Source organism: Canis lupus, chromosome 11 (genome assembly GCF_011100685.1).
Source record: "Canis lupus familiaris isolate Mischka breed German Shepherd chromosome 11, alternate assembly UU_Cfam_GSD_1.0, whole genome shotgun sequence".
NCBI lineage: Eukaryota > Metazoa > Chordata > Mammalia > Carnivora > Canidae > Canis > Canis lupus.
Window position 1 is genome coordinate 24,116,405 of NC_049232.1, and position 14,519 is coordinate 24,130,923.

Here is a 14,519-nt window from a genome sequence, read left to right on the forward strand (position 1 = left end):
AATGCGGGTCTGCCGGAAAGCACATGCCGGAGATGAACTGGTGGAAATGCCCGCGGCGGAGAAAAGGTGCAGGAGCCGGAGCAGGCAGGAGGACTTTGTGATCACAGTGCAGCCTGGGGCTCCTGAGAACTGAGGGGGAAGGAAGGACTGGGGGAGGGTGGCGGGGGAGCCTCCAGGTAAAACAGCCGCAGCCAGGCGAGTGGTTGCCTGGTGGGCAGGAGGCATGCAGCTGGGGGCAGCTTGGACTCTGTGGGTGGTCGAGAGTAGAGTCCCTTTCCCCTGCCCCAGTGGGCTGGTGGCCCTTTGCAGAGGGCTGTGGCAGGCCTGGAGGCAGGGCAGGTGCGCAGTCCCTGCAAGACTCACCTCTCCTTAGAAGCCTCCCCTCCTAGCCCTGGCCCCTGCTCCCCTGTCCCCTCCCCCGGTGGCTGTGACTGGTCAGTCTCCGGCTGTTTACAGCTGCTTGAGACGATAGACCTCAGATTCAGGGTCGACCAAGGCTAAGAGTCACGTCCTGGGGTTTTGGCCCAGGAGTCTGGGCCACGATCGGAGCCCAGCATCTGCCCCGCCACAGCCAGGGCCTGGGGTTTGTGGCCAGCAATGTGCCATCCATGAGCACCCCGGCTGTGTGCGTGGCTGTTCTCACCCTCTCCTCACCATTGGCATGTCCATCTGGGCCGCTCCTGCCCAGGGGCAGAGCTCCGCTGACTGACACTGCAGAGCCTCCCGCCCTCCCTGTCTGTCCCTCTGTGGCCTGTCCTCGTCCTCGTCCTCGGGGAGGGCGGTGTGGGGAGCGGGGTTTGCTGTGGCTCCTGTGTGCAGTTGGGGACCTCTCTGAGAATACCGCCACAGAGTTAAGTTTTCAAGTGATATTTAGGTAGAAAGAGAAACAGAATTAAAAAAAAAAAAAAGAAAGAAACAATCAAAATAAATGACACATTTTAGAAAGCTGACAAAGATCCAAAATGTGGGAAAACAATCCAGACTGGCTTCGGGTGCCCTACGCTTCCTCACTTCCCTTCAGTCGCCACATCCCCTGCTACCCTGTGTTTAGGAACACCTCAGTGCAGAGTCCCCCACCCCTGACCCTGCACCTTCCTGTCCCAGCACCAGGGAGCCCAGAGAGTGGGTGGTGGGCGTGCTCCTAGGAAGGACCAGACTCGTAGAGGGGGATGGCGGGGGAAGATACTGGTCTGACCTGGTAAGATGCCTTACCTTTGCAAATTTTACAAAAATGCCTGACCAGGTGGGTGAACATGAGCTGGGGCTCCCAGGCTCAAGCTTCGTTGACCTCACGGTAAACCCACCTCCGTCTTTCCCAGGTCCGCTCCCCTGCCAGCAGGGGCCTGGATCATCCTCAGGTCACTGCCTGAGTCAGTGACTTACAATGGCTCCCAATGACTTTTTTAAAGTAAAAGTCATTTCTTCTTATTTTTATGCTGCTTATAAAAGCAGTATTTGGCCATTATCTGGAAAATATAGACAAGGGTAAAAAAGGAAATAAAAATCATCCTAGGGGCAAGCAGTAGCACTTTAGAACTCTACTCTTCTCCCATCCCCTGCTAAGAATTAGACATGACACTGATAGTGGAGAGGTTGGAATGTCTCAGCACATGGGCTCACATTATGTTCCTCCTTTTGGTCCATTTTTTGTTCTAGAACATTCCTGTTTATCAGCCTCCATTATTTTTTCTTCCTGGAGCCCTCGAGAGCTTGGATGAAGGCCTGGCCAGTAGATGCAGAGCATTTGAAGACTTGAGAGCGAGATGCTAGCTGCAGCGTGTTTGAGTGGTGAGAAGGGGTGCTGCCCTGCTTGCAGACCTCGACTGGGGAGCCTGAGCATTCCCAAGAACAGACGAACTGAGGACCGGTTCTGCTTTCAACTGTGTCAGGGATGCCTGATGTCTAGGGTGTGGGAAATGGGAGAGGCAGGGGGTCTGGGCCAGAGGAAGGACTGGGAAGGGCCACTGGGTTCAACCTCTTGAGGGTTCAGATATGGCTGGACCTATACCTGGGAGGTACAGGGAGTGGCCCGTGTGGCCTGCACCGCCACCCATGACTGGGCGCCGCACCAGCTAGATGCACCTGGTTTGAGCCAGCAAGAAGCTCTGGGATTGGGAGCCTACCTGCAGGAAGGGGTGTTCCCAGCTCCTGTCACCACTACATCCTTCTCCTAGCTGCCTCTATGGCGAGCACCCTGGGTAGGCTTTGGGAAGCTGGGCCAGGTTGGGGAGCGGCAGCAGGGACAGGCTTGAGCTCTGCCTCCAGACCCTACAGCTGAGCTGACTTCTGGGTGGACAGTGAGAGGCCTGACTTGCATCTTAGGGCATTAGTCTTGGCCCTGCAAGGACAGATACCCCTTCCCTACTGGCTTCCTTCCCCAAAGACTGGGCCAAGCCTGAAAATCCCGTCCTCCAGGCAAGGCTCTTGCTGGAGTCCCTGACAGCTGCTCTGAGCCCCTGGAAGCTGGTCTGGGCCTTCTGCGGACCCTGCCTTCATGGGTACAAACCCTCAAGTCACTTTTCAAGTTAATGGGAAGGTGGGATAGGAGAGACATTTGATTTTCATGCCCCTCCTTCCACCTATACTTAAAATGTAGGGAAGTTTTCCATCCTTGACCAGAAAGAGGGGAGGAAATACAAATTTACAAAATTTAGGATCATATTCCTTCAGGGTTTGAAATTATGTTTTCTTTTTTTCCTAAGGTTGGTTGGCTGGCTTTAAACAACTTTGTTTCTTTCCCATAAAAGTTAGGGATCCCGATGATTTTAATTTGGAGTAAGCTCCTCCCGACAGCCAGTCACCCCTGCTCCTAACCTGCCCCTGGCCGGTGTCTGAGGAACAGCCCTTTTCCTTTCCTGGCACCTTTGCACCTGGGGATGCCATCCACCCCAAAAGGGAACAGCTGGTTCCTGACAGGTCAGGAGGCCCTGGACAGAAGGGACCACGGATATGGGATAGGAGCAGGAAAGTCCTCCCAGTCCAAGAAGCAGCAACTGGTTATGAACAAATCTGAGAAAATATCTCTTTTGCTCTGTCAGTTCCTGACAGGGAAGGAAGGACAGATATGCCCACAGCCTGATTCATGAGGAGATGTGATTATTTAAAAAAAGTTTTAAGTGAGAGAACTGAAGCTGTCCTTTAAGTGGCATTTTAAAACCTAAATTGGAAACCACATTAGCATTGCCATTTTGTGCTGCGGGCACAGAAATCCGACCTGTCCTTCTGCTGCGTCGGGTTTTTGAGCCAGGATTTTGGAGGTCTCCATCCTGGAAGGTGTACCCCAGGGTGGTACGCGTGGACTCCGTGGCCCAACACTGCTGGGGAGGGAGCTGCTCCTGTCACCCCCCCCACCCGAGGAGACTGCCCATGGGCTCATTCTGTGGGGCAAGAGAAGTAAGCTGAATGACTTGGATCATCTGGCCCTTCTTTATGGAAGCCTAGAAGATGCCGCTCCCCCAGGAATGGCATTGTGTGGATTTTCTCAGCCTCTCAGCTGGAACCAAATAGGGGAAAAAAGTAGATGCTTGGGGGGTATCAAGGGCATTCTGACACAGGACCATCCACCAGCCAGCCCAGCAGGGCTCTGAATTCGACCATCTAGGCAAGAAAGGCAATGGCCAGCACCATCCCCTCCCCTGCTTCCACCCCCAAGGGGAGCTGAGGGCTGTGAGGCAGGGTGTTCCAGGGACTGGGTCTCAGTTTCTCCTCATGGTACTTCTTCTCCCCCACCCTCTCAGGCCTACCTGGGGGACACTTTTAAATTTAGGTTCTGGCCCCAAACCCAAAGATTCAAATCCAGCCTTGGAGCTGGGAGTATGTGTGTGGGTGTGCATGTGTGTTGGTGTGTGTGTGATATCGTCGGGCGTCTCCTGGCACCTGTGAGGCTTCCTTGCAGACCGGCAGCAGGCAGACAGCCCACATGAACTGCCTCAGAGAAGGGACACCAGTGCAGGACTCAATTCACAGGAGTCAAATGACTGGCTTTCAAATTTCAAAAGTCTGAGCATGAGATTCGGAACAAGACATTGTGAGTAAGGACAGGGCTGTGCCTGGAACATATAAGCACCTTTGGGTGAATCATAGCAAGGTGCCTTTGTCCTTGTCAGGGCAGATATTAGCCCTGACAAGGGCTAATATCTGTTGGACCCTCCCCACTCAGCAGGGCACCTTTGTGTGGTGCATACACAATCTTATAGGGTTGTTGCCCTGTGCAAGGGCATGTTTTCCCACCTCTGACATTATAGGAGACCTTCCTGCTCTCAGGGCAGGGAGCTGTGGGAGGCTGGTTGGGGGACAAGGAGACCTCCCTGCCTTGAGAGGGACGCCAGAGACATGGAGAGTTCTGCGGGTCAGGGTATAGGAGATAGTTAAGGCCTTTCTGGGGTCAAGCCCTGGGAGGCAGAAGCCTTCAGAGGATGGGTGGCTCCCCCAGCGGCACCAGGTGTGACAAGGCAGAGAAACTCCTACAAGCCCACCCTGTGTGCCTGGGAGTGCCCAGGGCACAGCTGGCTAAGCCGTTGGAAGACACAAGAAGAGGTTCTGAGCCAGTGCTCCACGGAGGGCATGCAAGTGGAGTGGAGTTGTCTGAGGGGGTCTCTGGGATGGGAGTTAGGATCCAGGTGACCTCGCCCTCCAGGACTGACCTTTATTTTTTATTTATTTATTTATTTATTTTTTTTATTTATTTATGATAGTCACACAGAGAGAGAGAGAGAGGCAGAGACACAGGCAGAGGGAGAAGCAGGCTCCATGCACCGGGAGCCCGACATGGGATTCGATCCCGGGTCTCCAGGATCATGCCCTGGGCCAAAGGCAGGCGCTAAACCGCTGCGCCACCCAGGGATCCCAGGACTGACCTTTAGAAAGCAGACAGGACGGCAGGTGCCTGGTGGATGCCAGTGCAGAGAGGGCTGTGGGGGGAAGACCGAATACCCACCGGCAGCCCACAGAGTTGAGCACCATGCCTCGGGGGAAGGTGGGTGTGGGCCTCGGAGCTGGGATTTCTACCCCCTCGGGAGAATGGTCGGGGGCTCCTCCCGGAGACTGGCTACGGGAAAAGTCATGTTAGAGCCCTTGTCCGAGTGAGCTTGCCGATGGACAGGGATATAAATATGCAAAGAAAACCACAAATACCACCCCCTCCCCACTGCCGGCCCCGTAAACCATCTCTGTGCAGTGAGATTAAAGACAATTTTAATTGCTTCTGAGTGTGGAGGTTTTTGAAAATTTCTCCAGTGACTACCATTTACTTTTGTGATGAGAATAATAATTTTTAAAAAATACAGTATAAAGTGAAACAGCGAAAGTAATTTGCTTTTTTATCTCTCTGCCCTCTGGGGGCTCCCCTCTCTGGGCTCCTCCTCTGGCAGCTTCCCTGAGCCCCTGGGGAGCCCCCTTCTCCCAGACCCTGCAGGCACCGGCTGGAGAGAGGGAGTAGGCCCAGCCGGGAGTCCTGGAACCAGAAGCTCTGATTCACGATGGCACGACAATGATGTCATCAGCGACAGTTTTGCATCTTGTCTGCACCCACTTGAGAGCACAGCCAGGGCAACAGAAACACTCGCCGTTTTTGGCTTCAGGGAGAAGGTCTCTCCTCCTCCACAGGCGGGAGGGTCCTGGCTGGGCTCTGCTGAGCCGGAGAGGGAGTAGGCTGCGCCTTTCCACTGGCCAAGCACCCAAATAGCGTCCTTTCTGAGAATCTGCGTCTCTGGCCATCCGAGCCCTTGATCCCCACTTGGAATCACGAGGACAAGGCCCACCCTTGGGGTCTGTTGGGGCCATTTGGAAAGAAAGAGAAAAGATGGCAGAGCAGCTGGGCTCCCTTCAGGAGTCCCCCGGACTGGGGAGGCCAGGATGAAAACGGAACCGAGGCGGGAGGGGGCTCGGTGAGCGGAGCTGGACCCACGCTGATCATTAAGGAGCAGATTACGGGCTCCAATTGTGAGCGCGCCGAAGCAGCACGCCTCCTCCCGATACAGACCGGAGGTGACTGCGGTTCCATCACAAAAAGAAGGAAAAGATGCCAGAAATAAACGGTGAGGGGTGCCCGGTGGCTCAGTCGGTTAGGTGTCTGCCTTCGGCTCAGGTGGTGATCTCAGGGTCCTGGGGTCCAGCCCTGCGCAGGGAGCCCGCTTCTCCCTCTGCACCTCCCCCTGCTCCTGTGCTCTCTCTCTTTCTCAAATAAATAAATAAAATCTTAAAAAAAAAAAGAAATAAAAGATGGGTCTCAAGGATGAGGACCTCAATTGTTATGGCAGAGGAAGAGGACACCTCCAGGCCTACCCCATGCGCAGCCTGCTGGGCGCTTTTCCCACGCATCTGTCTCCGTCAGCGGAACCTGGGGGAGGAGCGGCCCCCAGAGCAAGTGTGACGCCCTGGCACCCAGGAAGTGTGTTGTCCCAGCCTGGCAGGTTGTCTACTGGAGGGCTCTGCTCCCTGACCTCTGGTGAGTCCTGAGACTCCAGGAGGGAGTGGGCAGGGACTGTGCCCAAGACCCAGTGCAAGGACGACATGACCTCACCTCCGGAAAGCAGGAGACATGATGCCCCAGAAGGTTATTACCCCAAACCCTTGTTAGTGTTTCCCGTCCTTTTCCTAAGAGTTTGCTTCATAATGACGGTGTTTAATAATGGGTTGGCAGCATAGGGTAGAAGAGGATTGAACTTCTTACCCTGACCATTTTTTCTCTTGGTGTCTCCCCAGTACTTCCTGCCCAAATCCTAGAGAGCCTTCCAAAACTCGATCGGTGGCCCCGTCTGGGTGAAGACCTCAGAGTCTGCTAGAGCACTGGACCCTGAGGCTGCAGCCCATTTCCACTCCTGCCAGTCCAGAAACCTGATGACCATGCCCATGTAGTGAAGGGACCTCTGTGTAGAGCATTAGAATAGGGCTGACCCCTGGAGTCACCTGGGAGCATCTCAGATACAGATTCCTAGGCCTTGCTCCCAGTCTGTAGGTCCGCATTACTAATTAGTGTCCCAGGGCAGGAGGACAGCTGTCCTCCTGAGGCAGGAGGTTCTAGGACCACAGGGAGAAATACTCTGCAAGGAGCATGCCTCCTCCTTCAGGCTGCCCTCCAGGAGGGCACACACACTCCCACACTTGGTGTCCCACCCGAGGGTTGACCGCCCATTCAGCTGTGTTCACAGGGACCCACCCAGCAGCCAGCCAGGGTCATGGTGCTCAGGGGCCCAGGGGTTGAATTTCCAGTTCACTGGGACTCCTACACTACTTAAATTCTTTCTTTGCAAAAGCAATAATGAGTTCTGTTCAGCTCGCTTTGCTAGGTTGTTATTTTAATTAAAAAAGGTCAGGACGTGAAGGCGCTGTGACACCTGTAAGGTTGGAAACCCATTGTCTGCCGGGCAGTGATTCACAGGCGGCTTTGTGACATCACCTCCGTGTTGGCCACTGCTCTTATTAAAATCTCACCGATCCACTTCACTGTTGCCAGGCTTGCGGCCTTTGTCTCCAGCGAGCCTGCTGTCTCCCAGCGCCCCGGAGGCCACGGGGCTTCACACGTCGCGTGTGAGCAGAGAGGATGGCTGCACCCACTGGCAGCATCCTCCCCCAAAGAGGCCAGAGTGGTTTTGGGGCTGGATGGCTCTCTTTTCTTTTCCCTCCCTCCCTTCCTCCCTCCTTCCTCCCTCCCTCCCTCCCTCCCTCCCTCCCTTCTTTCTTTCTTTCTTTCTTTCTTTCTTTCTTTCTTTCTTTCTTTCTTTCTTCTTTCTTTCCTCTTTTATACTTGAGAGAGGGAGAGAGACATAGCATGAGTGAGGGGAGGGGCAGAGGGAGAGGGAAAAGAAGACTCTGCTGAGCAGGGAGCCTGATGTGGGTTTCGATCCCAGGACCTCTGGGTCATGACCTGAGCTGACAGCAGATGTTCACTTCTCACCGGGCGCCCCTGTTGTGGAGGTTTCTGTTGGTGCTCAGACACAGGGTTTCTTTCTGGGTGAAACCAAGCTGGTCCAGGTCATTGGGAACCCTGCCTGTGGCTTGATTAATACTAGCAGAGGTGCATTCCTAAGGCATTGTGCATCGAGGCACTTGGGGTTCAGTCACCCTCCTGGGGTCGCCCTCCCGGGGTGACTACATGGGCTCCTCTCCTGGGGTTGGGCTGCACATGGTGTGAAAAGTTCCCGGACCACCTACAGTCCCTTTGTTACTCTACAGCTTGGGTAATATGCACCTGCAAACATGACTTCCCATGATTCTGTCATGAGGATTGATAGTCCTCAGCTGGGCAGCTCTTCCTCACCCAGCGAGTGTGTTCTGTGGCTGCACTCAGCTGGGAGCTTGGCTAGGCTGGAACAGTCCAGAAGCTTCTCATGCTCCAGGGTTCCTCTCCACGTGGCCTCTCAGCATTCAGTAGCCTGGCTTCTTCAGGACACAGCCTTGGCTTTCTAGAAGCCCCAGGGGGCAAGTGCGTATCAGGCCTCCGGAGCAGAGTGCATGTGCACGTCCCATTGGTTCACATGGGTCGCGTGACCAAGCCAGGGTGGGCATGGGTGGGGAGTGAGCAAGGGGTGGAGGACCCTTGAGCAGGTTACGTTGGGGTCACTGTTTTTATCCACGGAAACCTCATTTTCCTTTGTTTCTTAGGAGGTCACCAAACACCTTGTGGAGCAGGACAGCGGCCTCCCCCCATCTCTGTGCCCCCTTGCCCTCTCTGCTGCTGGCACCTGTCCTGCGGCCTGGCCAGATCCTGGGCTGGGAGGCCCGCGGTGTGACTCGGGGAGCTCACCCAGACCCACGCTCCTCCACTCTGTGCTGATGGTGGTTTTGGCCCCTGGGTGCTGGAGGAGACTCTGAGGCCTGGCAGGTAAGCAGTTCTCTCTTCGTTTTACTGTGAAGTCACACGTCTTCACACAGAAGCTGCCTCTTTCACATGGGTTCTGGCCTCTTCTTTCTGGGGGAGGGCCTGCCCAGGGCTTCCAGGGGCTCCATGTCCATGGAGCTGCAGACCTGCTGCCCCTCCTCATCTGCCTGGGCTGCTGCCAGGTGGCCCATGTGGCCACGTGCCTGCCTCTGCCTCCTGTCGCCTCTTGCTGGGGGCATGGGCCTGGGTCGCTTCTCACCTTCATGGCCCTCTCCTCCTCTCTGACTGTGTGTGGTGGGCACCAGGGGCGACAGACAGCACCCTCGGGCTTGGGACGCCTTGGGTCTCTTCACGGTTCTACGGGCCCCTGCCCTGTGATCCTGCGGGTGATGCACACCTGGGCTGTGTGTGGACTGACAGGCTTTGTGGGTTCCTCTCACATTTGTGCTCTTGCCTCGGACCACAAGCTGTTTTCCAGAAGAGGTCTCTTACATTTCTCGTCAGGCTGAATCTTTCATGTCGTGTGTCTGCAGAGAGAGGAGCAGTCTGGGAGGCCTTTAAGAATCAGGAAAATGGTATTTCTGTCCTTTGGGAGAAGAACTGAAGATCTGTCTACAGTGCCCAGAATACTGATCTATACCGTCCTGTCTGTGCAGCCTCAGTGTGCTGGTGCTTGGGGACACGGAAGTTCAGGAGTCCCAGGACTCAGCAGGCACGGCTGAGGGGAAATGTTACGGGAAGCAGCCCGGCCCCAGCCCCCACGGCCTTTGCGGACGCGCACAGTACACATTCTGTTCACGCTGTTGGTGACAGACAGTGATGATGCTCGCAGCGTCTTTATGTAAAGATGTGTCTAAAAAAAAAAAAAAAACAGCTCGGCTCTGAGAAATGTTCACCTTCTGGAGGGCTCAACAGGCTGTGAGGGGCCCTGATTTAGTTGGGAAAGCACCAGAGGCTCCTTTGGCTGGGTTGTCTGTCCTGCGATTGATTGGAGCCGAGCAGGAAACCCCCGGGGCTCCGTTCTGTTCTGTCACTGAAATGATCCAAAGACTTACTTCCCCTCTCCGTCTGGGACTGCCCCGGCTCGGGGCTGCTCCCTCCGCACGGCCGGCCTGAAAGCCCCTAGACTCAGGGGGATAGCTGCTGGGATTCACGCTGCTCCCGCCATCCGTGCTCCCGGAAGGCGAAGAAGCCCCCATCTAATGCTGAATTGTGTTTATGTAACTCGAATCCCTGCTTCGTCGCCTGCACCTACAAGATAAGGCTCTGTATTTTCTGTTTGTAGCAGGAGCCTTGTCAGCAGAATCTGGTCCTCCTCAAAGTGTCTCCTGATCATTTCTAGAATCTCTGAGGGGTGACCCCCACCCCCCACAAGAATGGTACGGCTAAAAAAAAAAAAAAAAAAAGAATGGTACGTCTAGTCCCCAACTGGCTGCCGCGTCCCGGCCCTGTGACTCCCCGCCGCGTGCTGCCCGCACAGCTGCTGAGAGGGGCCTTCAGGGCCACAGTCCATCCCGGGGATGCCCAGGGTGCCGGTCCGGGATCCTTCAGAGCCAGGAGCACGCTCTTCTTCCAATGCCGAGGGGCACGTGTCCCCTGGGCCCGCGAGTGGCCCTCGGTCCAGGGTCTTGCAGATTTGCTCTTCGTCAGTTTCGCTGGCCCGAAGCCATCACCTTTAGTCAGAACCTCACTGACTCTCCAGAAAGACAAATTTCCGTTTTTTGGCTCTGCTCCTCTAACCACAGAAACAGCGAACAGCCCCAGGGGAGGGGGTGGGGCAAGGAAGCCCTGACGTCATTCCTGCATCCCTCAGGGCTCCAGGACTGTGAAGGACGTCAAGAAACCCCCTGCACACTGGCTTCATCGACAGCGGGGGTTTATGGGCCTGTGGAGCTGAGAAGGCTTCTGGAACAGTACCCCTGCTCTAAGGAAGAGCTGCGGGAAAACGGGCAGGGGGGTGGGTGTGGGGGTGTGCACCTGGGGGCTCAGTGGCTGAGCGACTGCCTTCGGCTCAGGGAGTGACCCTGGGGTCCCAGGATCGAGTCCCACGTCGGGCTCCCTGCGTGGAGCCTGCTTCTCCCTCTGCCTGTGTCTCTGCCTCTCTCTGTGTGTCTCTCATGAATAAATTCTTTAAAAAGGGTGGGCACGGGTGAGACTGTGCAGCCTCTTCCCTTCTCCGATCCATCTCTCCTCACTCCTTTCTGTCTCCCTCCTCCCCTCCCTCCCTCCCTCCTTTGCTTCTCCCCACTCCTGCCCGCCTCACCTCTGTCTGGCTTCCTTCCCAGACAGGCTCTATCTAAGAGGTAAGGGGGGTCTGCTGGTGTCTCAGATTCCTGTTCCCCTGCTCAGCGGCCCCCGGCAGGAAAGAAGGGCGGCTCTTTCCCACCATCCACATGTATATACGTTTCAGGGCAGGAGCCTTAAGGCCCTGCATAGGGCCGTGTTCCTTTCTGGGGCGGCTAGGTGGGGGTCGGGTGCTGGCCTGTGCTTGTAGATGGGGTTCATGAGCAGCACAAAGCCTATGTGTCCTAGGACCTGCCTGCTGCCCCCCCTCTGCTCCTCCTCTGCCCTCCCTCTGCCTTGCCTTCCCTCGGCTTGATCTGTGCACATGTGCAGCTGTGGTTGGGGTTGAAGGGGCAACGTTGGAAATGTCGTCTACTCTGCGGGGCTCTGTACCTGTGTTCAGACACCAGAAAGTGTCAGGATAGACTTGTTTCTGCCTTGTCCTTATCAGTGCACTGCCGGGGCAGGGCGGGCATTGGCCTGAGTTGTGTGGGGTCAGCTCCACGGGACCCACGAGCCTCTTTGGTCAGTCAGCAGGGCTGCCACTGTGTCCCTGTCCAGACACAGCGGGCTCTTAGTCTGAGGACATGGAATCCGCACTTTTTAACAGCACCCTAAGGAGAGTGCACTTTGCCCTTGCCAGGGTTGGGGGAGGGGGGGGGGGCGTCCTTCTTCCTCCTCCTGCCTCCCTGGATGTGGATGGGGGTGCAGCCCGGGCTGGGCTGGACGAGGATGAGGCCTCCCAGTTGCGGTCCTCATGTCTCTGGGTGTGGAATGCTTTTCCTCCACAGGCAGGGCCAGGCTGCCTTGACTGTCGTGTCTCAGGACCCGGCCTCCTTTCCTTTCTTCCCCCGTTGCAGGGAGGCCTTTCTGGGCAGGAGAGAGCCCTGTGCTCCTCAAACACCACTTCTTCCCAAATCTGCGATTCTTCCCTCAGCCTTCTCCCTTCCTGAAAGACTCCAGCCTCAGGAAACCCAAGCCCCGGACACTGTTATTCTTTTCCTGTGTCTGTGTCATTGCTTCCCTGAAAGGAGGGGGCTTCCCAGCTGCTTGACTGGGGAAGCAAAGGGGAGAAACCCCCGGCAAGGCGTCGGCAGAGACTCCTCCAGGCAGCGCCGGCTCAGGTGGCCTCTGCTTGCAAGGCCCGGGGTGAGGGGGGTCAGCCTGGGCCCCTGCCCGTCCTAGACCAGAGGCAGCAGGGATTTTGCTGCCTGAGCTGGTTTACAGCCCTGGTCTCCTGCAGGCCCTTCCCTCCGGCATACTCACTCTCCAAGGGATGAGGGGAAGACGGGGATAAACATAGAATGGGGGCGTCGCCTCCCTGCCTCAGAGGATCAAACTCCTAATTCCTGTCAGCCTCTGCGGGCCTCACACTCACACACTCACACTTGACATAAGGCGTAATGAGCCCTTTGAGGAGTGGCGGCCCGGGCTGCTTATTTTTAACCAGACTCTGGCTCTAGCAGGGCAAGGTGTCTCGGCCTCCTGGGGGTAGGCCGCCCGGAGCTGGCTCCCACCGCCTCCCCCACTTGGAGGAGCTTCTGCACAGTTGCCCTCGCGTTGGGGAATGTCCCCTCACCTGGGGTTTGTCGGTCGGTCGGTGTTTTGTCTTCCCATGTCTGCGGGAGGGAGAGAGACGCTGTGACGGGCGGACAGCAGGGGAGGCGGGCAGGGCTTCCTCCAGTGTGTGAGCACGCAGTGTCCTTTAGGAATTGTGCTGGGGCCTAACTTGGGGGGAGGGTGTTTGTCCAAGAAGTGTCACTAGGATTTGTCGAGTCCTCTTAGGAGCCATCAGAAGGTGACAAGTCGCTGGAGAACTGACTGCTTCAGCAGTGGTTCCCCTGGTGGCTGTGTGCTCCAGGCCTGGTGGGAAGCAGCTCCAGAGCATAGAAGGTGCTGGAACTGGGGCCATGGAGGCCATGAAGGCCATGCTGTGGCCGGGAGGGAAGGGGCCGCAGGGTTCTGCTGGCATGCACAGAGCTGTGGCAGGGGAAGGCTTGTGTTTCCTGCAAACTCACTAGATTTTCAGAGCCCAGTGGTGCCATCTGAAGGAATTGTAGAAAACTGGGGCTCGGCCAGGATTTCCTGGGGGGCTACTGTCTGGTTCTGTGCTAGCCAGCAGTGGGAACAAAACAGGCTCAGCCGCCCCCACGGTCCTCCTGCTGGCAGGCAGGGCAGGGAGATGCTACACGAATATGTGAAAGTTAGAGTCTTACACAAGGACAGCCGTGCAGCCTGTGCTGGGGGATGAGGCGGTGCTGTGGGAAGCAGGCAAGCCTGAGGACGGAGGTCCCTGGACTCTTCAGGGAGGGCTTGGGCTCTTTCTCCTCCTCTGTTGTGAGCCCCTCTCCTGCTCCACTCTTCACTCACCTGCTTTGTTTCTCCAAGAGCTGCTTCTCTCACCTGGTTAGTGCAACAGGAGCCAGGGAGATGGGGTGAGGGAGGGAGGCTGTCAGTGCCTGGAAAATCACTAGCTCTTGCCTCAGCTCCAGCTGATAGCCCTGCCAGCCCTCGGTTCCACGCCTCTCCAACAGCTTTCCGTGAACGCGAGGCCCCTCTCTGCACCACCTCTCTCTGGCAGCCGTGAGCCCACTCCTGGACCACCTTTACCTCCCAGACACGGCCTCCGAAGCCTGACGATGGTGCTAGCTTTCCTTTTCAGTTTTTAATGACTTATTGGGACTTGTTTTCCTTTATCCCCGTAAAGGGAAAATGTGAGGCTTAGGTTTGAGAGGAATAGGGCACCCCAGGATCTGAAAACGGGGTTGCCACCTGCCTCTGGTTAAAGGCAGATTGGGAAATTGAATAATGCCTCTTCGAAGCGTTTATTAGCATTCTTATGGAGATAAGTGAGGGATCTGAAAGGAAATCTTCCAGAAGTGCTGGTAATTTGTCCCCTGGATAAATCAATTGCTCTTCTTACAAAGCAGTCAGCTTTCTTATTCAGAGTCCAAGCTTAAAAAGGAAGTCCCCTCACCCCCACCTCTGGATGCTTATGTGTCTCATCCCCAGTGTTTCGCAAGGGATTCGGTAAATATCTGCTGAATGAATCCTGTCGTCATCCGCAGTCTTGGGGGGTCATGGATGAGTATTTGGGAAAAGTCAGAACAGTGTCCCGTCACAAAGACAGGTACACAACCTGATGGGCACGGGAGGATTTGCAGGTTTTTTTGAAATTCATCTAAGGATTCCAGGTGAAAAGCTCCTAGACCGTGAGCATACAGCATGCCCCTGGCACCTGTGGGGCATTCCTCTTTTTTCTCTTGTTGGAGCACTGGGTGGTGGTGCCAGACCACCCGGGTGTGAAGCCACACTTCAGGGCATCTTCCCTAGCCTTCCCTTTCCTGGCTGCTGGGGGCCCAACAAATGTGGGCTTTCCTCTGACCCCCGCCCCCCACCAGAAATTGGGAAGATCTAG

The 14,519-nt window shown here is 56.0% G+C and overlaps 1 long non-coding RNA gene across 1 annotated transcript; it reads left to right on the forward strand.

The window, feature by feature from the left end:
- The first annotated feature begins 7,371 nt into the window (after positions 1-7,371).
- On the forward strand, positions 7,372-10,623 carry LOC106559472. The gene is made up of 3 exons (XR_005366710.1): positions 7,372-7,527; positions 8,602-8,821; positions 9,323-10,623. It is a non-coding gene; the product is annotated as an uncharacterized LOC106559472 (long non-coding RNA).
- The last annotated feature ends 3,896 nt before the right edge of the window (positions 10,624-14,519 follow it).